We start from the raw sequence: 13864 nt of genomic DNA, 5'->3' as shown, positions 1-13864 counted from the left end.
ATATTTAACAGTTTGTTATTATGAGAAGATATAATTTGCAAGAGATTTTTTGTGTTTGAAAAACCTATCCTAACCTTATGTGAATTAATTATAGAGTAATATCTAGAATTATTTGGAAAATTCCTAGCAATAGCTTGACGAAACAGCAGTGGGAGATTAGATTTAATTTGTCTCCCGTAAGGAATTATTAACCAAATATTTTTACTAGTATTCATAGCGTAATTACTTTTGAAGGTGTTATATTTACTTTTAGATCGGTAATAGGGGAATAAATAAGGGTTATCTGCCTTCATTCGCTTTGTATCGGTGCGTAAGTTATGTTTGTTATCAATAATTCTTTTACGACTAGAAATCTTATCTACATTATTGAATTTACAATTAGACTGAGCAGAATCAATGTAGAAATTTTTTTCTGTATAACCTGCTTTGATTAAGAATTTAGTTAAGAATATTTCATTTAGATTATCTAAATTATCTGCTAATGTTGATATTTTCAATAATAACGCTGAATTCTATAACTCTGCCTTAATCAAAGCAGGTTATACAGAAAAAATTTTCTACATTGATTCTGCTCAGTCTAATTGTAAATTCATAATGTAGATAAGATTTCTAGTCGTAAAAGAATTATTGATAACAAACATAACTTACGCACCGATACAAAGCGAATGAAGGCAGATAACCCTTATTTATTCCCCTATTACCGATCTAAAAGTAAATATAACACCTTCAAAAGTAATTACGCTATGAATACTAGTAAAAATTTGGTTAATAATTCCTTACGGGAGACAAATTAAATCTAATCTCCCACTGCTGTTTCGTCAAGCTATTGCTAGGAATTTTCCAAATAATTCTAGATATTACTCTATAATTAATTCACATAAGGTTAGGATAGGTTTTTCAAACACAAAAAATCTCTTGCAAATTAATCTTTCTCATAATAACAACTGTTAAATATTAATACATTTACTAATACTAACATAATTTAGCTACTACCATCCAACCCTCTAGAAATATTAATAACAAGGTTATTGTATCTGAAGTCAATCCCAATAGAATTAAATTTATGTCAAGTAACTCTAAGATTAAAAATTCTATATACCAGTGTATAATCAGTACTCGTAATAAAGTACGATTTACATTGGAAGCACATCGTTAGAGTTATCTAAGAGAATTTCATCCCATTACTCAACAGATATTTAGAATAGAAATAAACGGATAGTACCGGTCTCAGCAACTGATTTGGAATTTAAAAGACCACAATGAACATTTCATTTGGAATGGTTGATCCTCTCAATTTCGATACCATATGACAAAGGCAAGAAATTCTGTCTTCTCTGCAATTCTGAGCTATTTTTCATTATTTTTTCTAAAAATACTCTAGTAAACACGGTTATAGAACGAGCATACAGATGTAAGCATTGGCAAAAGCATACTTTTAGTTGCATATAAGTAGTCTCATCATTATATATAGTTTAGACTTTAATTTCCTTTATATTTAACATTCACTATTAATATCCCTACTCTTTCTGTTAGCTACTTATGACGTTATATCATATAACGTTTTTTTAAACAATATTAATAGCGTTCTGTCTATCGCTATACGAATCCATCTTTTTTGCTAAAATGTCGTATTGACAAGTTTCGTTTTTTCACTTTCCCGAAGAGAAGATTGCATTGTTTATACCTTTTATTCTTTTGAATAAGTATCAGTGGAATTTTTGAAACATATGTAGAAAGAAAAAATACTTGTTTAAACTGCGTTGACTCCATTTTTTTATCCTATTATTCAATATTCAACGTAAACACGAAGTTTCACAACCTTTATAAACAAGGAGTTCAAACATCTTTACTTGTGAGATTTTTCTGCCCTGGTAACTATTCATTCATTTATCCGTGTTAATTGTTAACAAGGTAAAATACACTCATCTATTTATAATACTAATATATATATATATCTATATATAGGCGTAGGAGTGGCTTGTGGTAAGTAGCTTGCTTACCAACCACATGGTTCCAGTTTCAGTCCCACTGCGTGTCACCTTGGGCAAGTGTCTTCTACTATAGCCTCGGGCCGACCAAAACCTTGTGAGTGGATGTGGTAGACGGAAACTGAAAGAAGCCCGTCGTATACATGTATATATATATATATGTATATGTGTGTGTGTGTCGTTGTGTGTCTGTCTTTGTCCCCCCCCCCCAACATCACTTGACATCGATGCTGGTGTGTTTACGTCCCCGTAACTTAGCGGTTCGGCAAAAAGAGAACGATAGAGAAGTACTAAGCTTCCAAAAAATGATTCTTGGGTCGATTTGCTCGACTAAAGGCGGTGCTCCAGCATGGCTACAGTCAAATGACTGAAATAATTAAAAGAGTATATATATGCTTTCGGTGAAAATGTTTTGTTATTCGGAGCGAAGTTTTACAATCCTGTAAATATAAATGTCATTTATATAAGCTTATAGTTTATAGCGATCACCTTGCAATGACTAAGGAAATAGTATAATAATGTGGCATATAAGCCCTCGAAAGAAAAAAGTAAGCTTCCCCAGCCGCATCGGACTCGAACCCCACATACCTTTGCTAACGCGACTAAGTGTAATATATAGTTTTTTTTGTTTTTTTATTTTTAAACAAACTTCTATATGCTTTCTGTGCGAATGGTTTTGTACGCGACATGGTGAACCATACGTGCATGACGTATAATCTCTACGTGGTTAAATCATATCAAGATAAACAGCACATGACCTTGCAGGTGGGGCCTAATTAAAATTTTCTTCAGATCAAGTAACCGAAACCGTTCGAAAGGTCCTTCAACAGGGGTTGTTTAAGTATATTGAACGAAACATCTATGTTCCTAGAGGTGAATTATCCAAACCCCAAAGAATTCCTCTCAACATATGATGCTCTCTACTACTCTGGTAGTGATCTGAGATACGCATATCGTCAGCCACTAAAGGACACGTTCAACTGGTTATGGTCAAACGACTGTAGTATTGAGCAGAATATTTGCAGTAGCCCATCTTCTTCTTATTATTCTTTTTATTATTATGGAGGACTTTTCGGTCGAGAACTATCATAGATAATTTCCAGATATCCTTGGCCTGCAGTGCTACTTGGGAGGGGGCGCTACCGGCTCGGGACAAGTTCTGCAGGCACGGATGTACTGACAGACGGACTTGTCCGAATTGCGCGCAGAGTGATGAAACCGTTCTGCACGCCCACGTTTAGTGTCCGGGCATTGCTGACTTGTAGGGTATATCTTGAACAGCTGCTGTCACGTGTGGAACGGATCCGTCTATTGGCCGAGTCTGTACTGATAATTGTACCGCCGCCCTCCTACGATCGGGCAGACAAGGCAGTTTTCCTTTGCCTGGTGACGGGCGAAAGAGACTATTTGGTGAACAATGCTGAAAGGTATGAGGACAAATACATTCCTCTTTGGTAGAGTTCTCATTGACTTCTTCAAGTTTCACTTGAAAAAGAAATTGAAAGTGTAGATGCAAGAGCTGTCCTCAAGTGAGTTTATTGAAAGGTGGGAAAAGGTTGCGAAAATGGCAAGAGTGGAAGGTAACTCTCTAAGTGTAGACCTGTGAGTGGAAGAGAAGGAATTGGAGAGGGCACTTACTCATAGGGTTTCAGAAAAATCTCGGACGGTGGGGTTCCTCGATTATCCCTAGAAACGTTCCTGTATCAGGAGGACCACATCTCTATCATCCCCTCCATCATCACCATTTCTCTTTGTACCTCTGTATGCTATGCATGTCTCCTATTTCCCAGTGTATACCGTATATACCTTTTTTCTTTTATTATTTCTCTGTTATATGTGAAGGCGCATGGCTCAGTGGTTAGAGCGTCGAGCTTACGATCGTGAGGTTGGGAGCTCGAATCCCGGACCGGGCTGAGTGTTGTGTTCTTGAGCAAGGCACTTTATTTCACGTTGCTCCAGTTCACTCAGCTGTAGAAATGAGTTGCGACGTCACTGGTGTCAAGCTGTATCGACCTTTGTCTTTCCCTTGGATAACACTGGTGGCGTGGAGAGGGGAGGCTGGTATGCATGGGCGACTGCTGGTCTTCCATAAACAACCTTGCCCGGACTTGTGTCTAGGAGGGTAACTTTCTAGGTGCAATCCCATGGTCATTCATGACCGAAGTGGGTCTTTACCCTTTATATGTAAACCCCAACACTTTATGTCTGTCTCTGTATTGTTTATTAGTATTATTTATTATTATTATTATTATTATTATTATTATTATTATTATTATTATTACTATTATTATTATTATCATCATCATTATTATTATTATTATTATTATTATTATTATTATTATTATTATTATTATTATTATTATTCATTAGTATATTTTTTATATCGTGCTTTCACTTCACTACCGAGCTCAGCTCTGTGTGCCTTTGTTGTGATGCTCTGATGGTTATTGTATTGAAAGTGTTCTGCATAGGATGTGTGCAGTGCCTAGTAGTGCAATTTTCTGTATGTTATATGTGTTTGTAAGTCCTGGTGTTTTTGCTATGTATTTGTCTGAATATTTTTTTTATCATGCGTAATGCACCTACTATGATAGGAATTGTTTCTGCTTTTAGATTCCACATTCTGCTTACCTCTATTTCCAGGTCTTTGTATTTTGAAAGTTTCTCCATTTCTTTTAGAGACACGTTGTCATCCGCTGGTATTGATACATCAATTAGAAAGCATTTTTTCCCTTCATGATCTCTGACAACTATATCTGGCCTATTGGCCTTAATTTCTCTATCCGTGTGTATTGGCATATCCCAGAGTATGGTTGCTTTCTCGTTTTCTGTGACCTTTTCTGGTGTGTGCCTATACCATCGTTTTTCTGTTGATATTCCATAATGTTGGCATAGTTTCCAGTGTATATAGGTCTCAACTCTGTCGTGTCTGTGAATATATTCCTTCTTAGCCAGGACTGGGCAGCCAGAGATAATATGATTTATTGTTTCTTGTCCATCTCCGCATATTCTGCATTTACTTGTTATATTTCTTTTCATTACATGTTTTTGGTAATTTCTGGTGGGGAGGCTTTGGTCTTGTGCTGCAATTAAAAATCCTTCTGTCTCTGCTTTGAGTCCTGAGCTTCTCAACCATTGTTGGGATTTTTCTTTGTCTATTTCTTTAGCATTTAGTTTAGTCCAGTATTTGTCATGAAGGGCTTTTCTTGCCATCGTTTTATCATGTTTCGTTGCTGTTCTATTTTTAGTTTGGATTTCATTTGTTTTATAGCTTTTGTTGTTTCTTCTTCTTCTTCTTCTTCTTCTTCTTCTTCTTCTTCTTCTTCTTCTTCTTCTTCTTCTTCTTCTTCTTCTTCTTCTTCTTCTTCTTCTTCTTCTTCTTCCTCTTCTCCTTCGTCTAGGGTACCGGTCCGTTCATTTCTGTTGTCACATTGTTTTGAACGTGTAGTTTTTCGTACATTTTATGTTGTAAGTTTACAGTACGTACTTCCCGATTGTTATTCTTGGGTTGAATAATACCGGTATTGTTTCATTTATTCGTAGTTTTTTTGTACATGGTGTTTGGGGCCGGATATGATCTGGTGTTGATGGATCGCAATGTATCAAGCATGTTTACATGTGTTGTGTTAGAGGTGGAGATGATATCGAGTTAAAATACATCATTTCGTTTTGAAAATAGTAATAAATTTCAATGAGTATTACTTACTCGGATATAGTCCAATACTTTGTCAGTTATTTTTTAGCTCCATGCGATGTCTCTGTTTCCGATGTTTGTGGATAGATTTCGGAGCACTGTTTTATCGCTCTCACATGTTTAACGTCCCCGGTGTAATCTCTTATTATTATTATTATTATTATTATTATTATTATTATTATTATTATTATTATTATTATTATTATTATTCAGTAGTTTTATTTTTATAGCGTGCTTTCACTTCACTAACGAGCGCAGCTCTGTGTGCCTTGGGTATGTGCTGTGATTTGTTGTGATGCTCTGATGGTTATTGTATGGAAAGTGTACTGCGTAGGATGTGTGCAGTGCCTAGTAGTGCAATTTTCTGTATGATATATGTGTTTGTAAGTCCTGGTGTTTTTGTTATGTATTTGTCTGAATATTTTTTTATCATGCGTAATGCACCTACTATGATAGGAATTGTTTCTGTTTTCAGATTCCACATTCTGGTTACCTCTATTTCCAGGTCTTTGTATTTTGAGAGTTTCTCCATTTCTTTTAGAGACACGTTGTCATCTGCCGGTATTGATACATCAATTAGCATTTTTTTTCTTCATGATCTCTGACAACTATATCTGGTTTGTTGGCCTTAATTTCTCTATCTGTTATTATTGTTATTATTATTATTATTATTAGTAGTAGTAGTAGTAGTAGTAGTAGTAGTAGTAGTAGTATAATCATCATCATCATCATCATCATCATCATCATCATTATTATTATTACCATTATTATTATTATTATTAGTTCAAATTCTGCAGCGGTCGATTTTGCCTTTCATCCTTTCGGGGGTCGATAAATTAAGTACCAGTGAGACCCTGGGGTCGATGCAATCGACTATCCCCATCCTCAAACTTTCAGGCCTTGTGCCTATAGTAGAAGGATTATCATCATCATCTTCATCATCATCATCATCATCATCATTATTATTATTATTATTATTATTATTGGCTTTGTACTTTGGACGAAATTGACGGAGACTTGACATTTGAATGTCTGTATTTGAGTTCAAGTCGAACATAAGTGCAAAGCTGAAATTGCTTTAAGGTGCCAGAGTCGTTAGCACGCTGGACGAAATGCTTAGTGGTATTTCGCCGTTACATTCTTATTTCAAATTCCGCCGTGTTTGACTTTGCCTTTCATCCTTTCGGGGTCGATAAATTAAGTACCAGTTACGCACTGGGGTCGATGTAATCGACTTAATACCTATGTCTGTCCTTGTTTGTTCCCTCTGTGTTTAGCCCCTTGTGGGTAATAAAGAAATAGGTATTTCGCCGTCCGTCTTAACGTTTTGAACTCATATCTCACTGGGGTAGACTTTGCCTTTTGTCCTTTCGAAGACCCATAAAGTGAGTACCAGTTGAGCCCTAGGGTCGCCAAAATTGGAAAACATTGTTATTGTTGTAATTTTGGAAGCGAGTCGGACTGGATATATTGTCTTCGTGGTCAAGACAAATAAAAGACATGAAACCCTGATCAGAAGGCTATAGAAGCAGCTTTCTTTTTTATATCAAAGCTTTCTATTCGACATTATATACCACCTATTATAATCGCTACACTTTCAATGACCTGAAAATCAGAGTGTGTCGTACATGACCTAGTTCGTTACCCTGAATAGACGTGATTGTGGCTTCAAATTCAATGTGGTATTAACTGCTTTGCTTTCTTTCGCCCACGAACAAACATTTTTTACCACACCCTACTTTTAAAGAATTGTCGTTTTTATTTTTAACTGAAACGTATGAGCATAAATTTTGTTAGGGTTTGTTGCCCCGTTTGTTTAGGATAGTAAAAAACTTGCTGTTGAATATCTCACAACTATGGGGTCTCTTTAATTTTTTTTTACCAAGGCCGGAGATCTCACCAGTTTTTATATTTAAAGCCATTAGGAAAACGAAACTTTTGCATTATTCCCGAGATTGTATTTCATTGTTCATTGACCAGACAGATAATTAAAACTAAGAATGTTTGTATGTGTTGTCACTTATTCAACAAATGTCAACATGACCGTAATTCATTCATATATCGTGTGTGTGTGTGTGTGTGTGTGTGTGTGTGTGTGTGTGCATGTATGTATTTGTATATGTATGTATATTAGCTAAGCTGGTTCTGCTTGTGTAGCAAGCATTGCTTTGCTATGAAATGCTCGTAGTCCATGTTTTACTTGTTACATTCCTTGCTGCCTTGAATCTTTTATTCGCCTATTTATGCAACTTTAGTTGCTAAACTGTGTGTTGCAAGGTAATCGTCAGCTTATCGAAATTACTTTTGATTTCAATATGGGACAAAGTGTGCAACTTACGTTGTTACTAAATTCGATTTATTGTATACTAGCAGTATCACCCGGCGTTGGTCGGGTTTGTAAGGGAAATAACTATAAAGCATTTTTAGAGAGTTATAGCCAAAAAATAGCAAAAAAATGGAAAAAAAAATGATGGTAAATTTTTTTTGAGAGTTAAAAGGTCGAGTTGCGTCCCCTAGACAGTCTGTGGTTTGTGTTTCTGATTCTCGCCCCCATGTCGAATTTATCGATTTTTTTCAGAACTGGGGGAACTTTTCAAAATTTTCTCTGCGTTAGTTTTGAATTATGACATTGGGCTATGTGTGTATCAAGTTTCATCAGAATCGGTTGAAAGCCGTGGTCAGGGTGAGGGTACAACCTAACAGACACACAGACACACACACAGACAAACTGCCGTTTATATAGAGAGAGATTCTCTACATTTTCTCATCTGTACTAGCTGCATACATCCATACTAACATCCTTCGCCACGATTTTTGAATTATACTAACCTCTTACTATACATACATGCATATACATAATATATAGATATGCATATATATATATATGTGTATATTTATATATATATCACCATTCACAAAGAGCAAATCCGCCACCCCACAATAGAGACAGTTCGTTTCAGTCTCTTACCTTATTATTATTATTATTATTATTATTATTATTATTATTATTATTATTATTATTATTATTATTATTATTATTATTATTATTAACTTCTTATAATCATCAATAATAATGACCTTTTTGACTAGTAATACTCTAAATGTATATATTTGTCTCTACCTGTCATAAATAGCCTTTTTATATCTACAATATGCACTTTGGTTGATTTTTCATATTCTACCCTTACATTTCCACGTGTATTTTATATTTTTTTTCAAAACATATTTCTATTATATTTCACTACATTGCAAGAAGAGTTATTTTTATGCATTTTACAACATTTCATTAAAATCTAGGTGTTGTTCTTATCACACACACACACACACACTGACAAAATAGACGATTGACCACGCATTTTTTCATTGGCTCTTTTCACACGACCATATATAGACTGCATTATTTTCATTGACACTTTTGATTTGACACAACCTATTTACGTAAATACAGAGATTTGGAACGCTCTGAAAAAGATTTGGTGGCCACGGTTGGAAATCTCCTAAAATGGGTTATCATATCTGGGATGTTGGTGGCGCTTTCCACAAATAAGTTCATTTTTTAATAAGATTGAAATTTAAATTAGAAAACAAAATTTGTGAAATTATGTTATTATCAATTAGGTTTTTTCTTATATATATATATATATATAAAGGGAGGAAATAATTGTATAAAATAGAAAGAAAACATGTAAAAGAAAAATAGAAAAAAAACAAAAACTACCGATAGTTTTCTGTTTTTCTTGGACGGATCACCAAGAATAATTAATTCTTTTTTATTGGCCACAAGGGCTGACACACATGATTTGAAAACATAAAGGAACAAAACAGGACGAAAGGTTACAAAGGGTTTTGTCCGTTTTTGAAAAATCCGTGTAAACAACAGTGTAACAATGAAAATATTTAACAACGAAAAACTCCCAATAGGGGGAGGCGTTACGAAAGGTTCCTGGTGGAAAAAACCCATAAAAGCCAACGGGAGCCTAGTCAAAAAGGGGGGTAGAGAGCCCCTTTTCTCCTTTTATAGTACCTTTTTGAATTACAGGCGAAACCTGAGAACTGGTCCATTTATACTGGCCATTCTCGCACAATTCACCCACCTTTCAGTAAACTTGCTATCGGACAGCACTCTCCTCTCTAACCTCATCTTCCTTTTCAAGTGAAACTTGAAAAAGTTGATGAGGTCTTGACCAAAGAGGAAAGTGTCTGACTTTAGCCCTTTCAAACGGGTCCACCATACAACCTCTTTCGCTACAGCCACTAGGCACAAGAAAACTGCTTCGCCCTCCTTCTTAAAGGGCAATCTTCACTATGGATTCGGCCGATAGCCGGATCCGTCCTACACGTGACAGTAGCTGTTCGACATAAACCCATAGTTCAGCAATACTCGGGCACTGGACGAGTGCATGCAGAACGGTTTCGTCGTCCTGGCAACACCTCGGACAGGCCCGACTGACGGCACTTCCGTGCCGGTAGAGTTTATCCCGAACAGGCAGAGCCCCTCGGTAGCACTGCCAGGCGAGCGACCTCTGGAAATTGTCCATTGGCCCCGGCCCGAAAGTCCTCCCGAACAGACCGCTCAGTTCGTTATCGTCAACGCCTAGAGTTTCCCCGAGAACGTCGTCGCATTTTTCCTCCACTAACCCTCTATAGAACGCTAGAGTGGAGCTGAAACCGATCGCATTGCCCGCCTGGCGGAGGGCGGAGAGAGCTTGAGGGCACTCGAGGTGCCAAGCGTCCTTTCTCGGTCTACGTTTGATCCAGGTCTGCAGCTCTGTCAAAGAGACGAGCTGCGGAAAGTCGCGTCTGACAAAAGACGACCACACCTGATCACCGTCTAGGAAACGCTTGAGATGTCGCAGCCTGAGCGCATGTCTGCGCATCAGTAACCACGGCATGCCAAGGCCTCCGTTCAGCGGTCGTTGACAGCAGATGGATCGCCTGACCAGTGGCACCTGACCCTTCCACAAAAAGTCGAAGAGCAGGCGTACCAGCTTGGCCAACCAGCAGTCGGGACAAGGGACGACGGTCAAGCGGTAATAGATGACGGATGCGATGTACGCATTCGCCATCTCCGCTCGACCTTTCAGGGACAGCTTCCTCTCGGCCCATTTCTGGGTGAGACGTGCCACCCTGCTCGTCACCTCTTCCCAGTTTTTATCCACCTGGAGGTCCGGACCGAACCAGACCCCGAGCAGTTTAACGGGTCCATCTGTCCAGCGCCCTACGACGCTGTTGGACGGCATGGGCTTGCCTCTCCAGGTGCCCAGTTGCAAGCCCACAGACTTTTCCGCGTTAATCTTTGCCCCTGTCACCGCTTCGTACTCGTTGAGTGTGTCGCCAATCAGGCCAATGTGCCTGTGGCTCGACACCATCACGGTGACGTCGTCGGCATAGGCAGACACGCTGTTTCCGCCTCCTAGATCGCGCGGGATACCCCTCAAAGCCTCCAACCTGCGCAGTAATGGCTCGAGAGTCAATATGTACAAGAGGGAGGAGAGAGGGCATCCTTGGCGGACCGAACGCGAGATGTCGAACGGTTCCGAAAGGTGACCGTTCACTCGTATCACCGAGCAGATGTTGCTGTATAAAGCAGCTATCCACCCGCGGAAAACTGGACAGAAGTCAGCTGCCCTGAGAACGGCTCCCAGGTACCGATGGTCGACCCTATCGAAGGCTTTACTCTAATCTAAGTTGATCAAAGCCCCAACCGCGCCAGCGTCGTTACCCACCCTCTCTAAGATGTAGCGCATGAGATGGAGGTTGTTGTGTATTGACCTGGTTAGCACGGCGCATGTCTGCGTCTTGCCGACCAGCTTGTCCACGGCAAGCGCCAATCTCTTGGCTAGCACCTTGGCCAAAATCTTCAACTCTGCTTTGAGCAGAATGATGAGCCGAAAATTCCCTATAACGTCCCCCGTGTTTGGGTCTTTTTTTAGCAAAGTTACCACCGCTCGACAGACAAAAGCAGGAATTCTCCCGTTTTGCTGCCAGTTGCAGTAGACGTTTGCCAACAGGCCTGCAAACAAGTCTGGCATTGAAGTGTAAAGCTCGTAGGGCAGACCATCCAAACCCGGCGATCTACCTCACGTGCAACTCTTCATTGCTTCCTCCACTTCCCAGACAGATATCGGTCCTTCGCAGCACTCTGCCTCGCTGTTCGAGAGTTGCGGTAGGCCGTCCAGGTACACACCGAAGTCTGCACCATTGTGCGTTCCACAGCTCGTCCCAAACAGTTGAGCAAAGTGCCGCTGAAACACCGCACACATCTGCTTCGGTTCAGTAACCTCGCGCCCGTTCTGGTCCACCAAAGACCGAATGGTTGCTCTGTTGCCTCGCTTCGCCTCCGCCACGCGGGCCCATCGAGCGGCTCTAGTCCCCTCCCCGCTTAGCGAACGTGCCTTAGCTCTGACAACGCAGCCTTCGTGTTTGACGTCAAAGTGTTGGTCGAGGGCCAACCTTGCCGCCAAAACGTCGGTCGCGATGCCTGTCTCAAGAGCCTCGTCTAGTTTCTTAACTAAATCCCGCTCTCTCTTCCTACGTTCAATAGCTAGAGTCTTGCTAAACCTAATCGACTCTACTCTAATTGCTCTCTTGAGGGCAAACCACCAGTTGTTGTTGATGATTGCCCCCGTGAGCGCCCGCTTAACTAGTAAACTAATCCGGTCTCTGTAAGCTTTGCACGCCGTTAACGACGCGTTCAGCTTCCAGTAGCCGGGTCCCTGTCTATGTAGCCTATCTAAGTCGACCGTACAGATCACTAATTTGTGGTCCGTATAGTCGACTAAGAGGAATTGTGGACACCCTACGCTGTCCTTATCCGCTGGCCTACAAAACACTCTATCTAAGTACGATCTAGACGACCCGATGCGATTGGTCCAAGTCCACATTAGCACAATCGGGTTGTCTAGTCGAAACCTGTCGGACAGCTGAAAGCGGCCGAGTAGGTTGGCGAAGCTCTTGCACCCTCCTCCTCTCCTATCAGACGCTCCCCTGCCCACCCGATCGAAACGTTCGTCTAAGACAGCGTTCCAATCCCCAACTAGCACTAGAGTGCGTGACGTTCCAAGGAAAACTTCCAGACGTTTGAAATAATCCGACTGCCCTGCCCCTGTCGGAGCGTAGGCAGCCAGCAGTCTGAAAGCACCGCCGTCACTACCGTCTACGTCGAGGACCACCAACTTACCTTCCGGATCCAGGAAGACTGTCCTTATTTTCAAGTCCAGGCCCTTCCGAAACAACACCGCAGTACCACCACCGCCCGCTCCCGGCCGACACGGAGATAGAAATATCTCGTATCCGCCGAAAAGGGCCGCGAGTTCCTGCGGGTCGGAGAGCCTGGTTTCACTGATGGCTGCTACATCCACATCATGAAACCTCAGGTCGTTTAACAGGTGACCCTGTTTCCAAGGTGACCCGAGGTCTCTCACATTCAAGCAACCGATTCTAAGATTTGCCATCTTTCAAAGGTAGGGAAAAAAAAAATAAAAGGAGAAAAAAGGCTCTACTTACTGTTGTTGGTGGTGGGGGTGGCTCCCTTGTGCTTTTTCACGGATGCTTCCACAATATTTTTGTAAAGTTTCTTGGAGGAACTTTTCCCTAGCAATCCGACATCGTTAGAGAATATTTGTTTTATTTCGTTATATATTTTTGTATTCATTTTTATTGTGAGAATGTGTGCTGGTGGTGTGTTATGCCTTGGTATAACGAAATCTGTTATATTTGTATTAGTTTTGTCTTTTAAGTACTCCACTAGTTTCTGGTTTTTTGTGTTTATTGATGTAATTGTGTGTGTGTGTGTGTGTGTTTGTGTGTGTGGCAGTGGCAGTAGTGGTGTCGAAAGTGTTGTTGTTGTTTGTTGTTGTGAGTGTGTGTTGTTGTTGTTGTTGTTGATGTTGGGAAGCACTATTTGTTCGTGCTTCCCCTGTGTGTCTTTTTGTTTTCTCCTCCTTTTCTTTCTTGGAGGCACCATGTTCCATTCTCCTTTGTTGGAATCAGAGCTCGCACAATCCGAGTACTCTTCATCCGGCAAAGGAATAGTTATTGGATCTGCTTCAGCAGCAGGGCGAAAGATTTCTGTTGGTTCTTTTGGTATTGGTGGTGTTGCTGTTTCTGTTGTTGATGGTGACTGTGTCGGTGAGTTTTCTTTTCCTTTTTTGTTGTTGTTGATTTTCTCGGTGCTGGGGTT

Source organism: Octopus sinensis, linkage group LG17 (genome assembly GCF_006345805.1).
Source record: "Octopus sinensis linkage group LG17, ASM634580v1, whole genome shotgun sequence".
NCBI classification, from domain to species: Eukaryota; Metazoa; Mollusca; class Cephalopoda; order Octopoda; family Octopodidae; genus Octopus; species Octopus sinensis.
The sequence above is the reverse complement of the archived record's forward strand: the minus strand, read 5'-3'. Positions refer to the sequence as shown.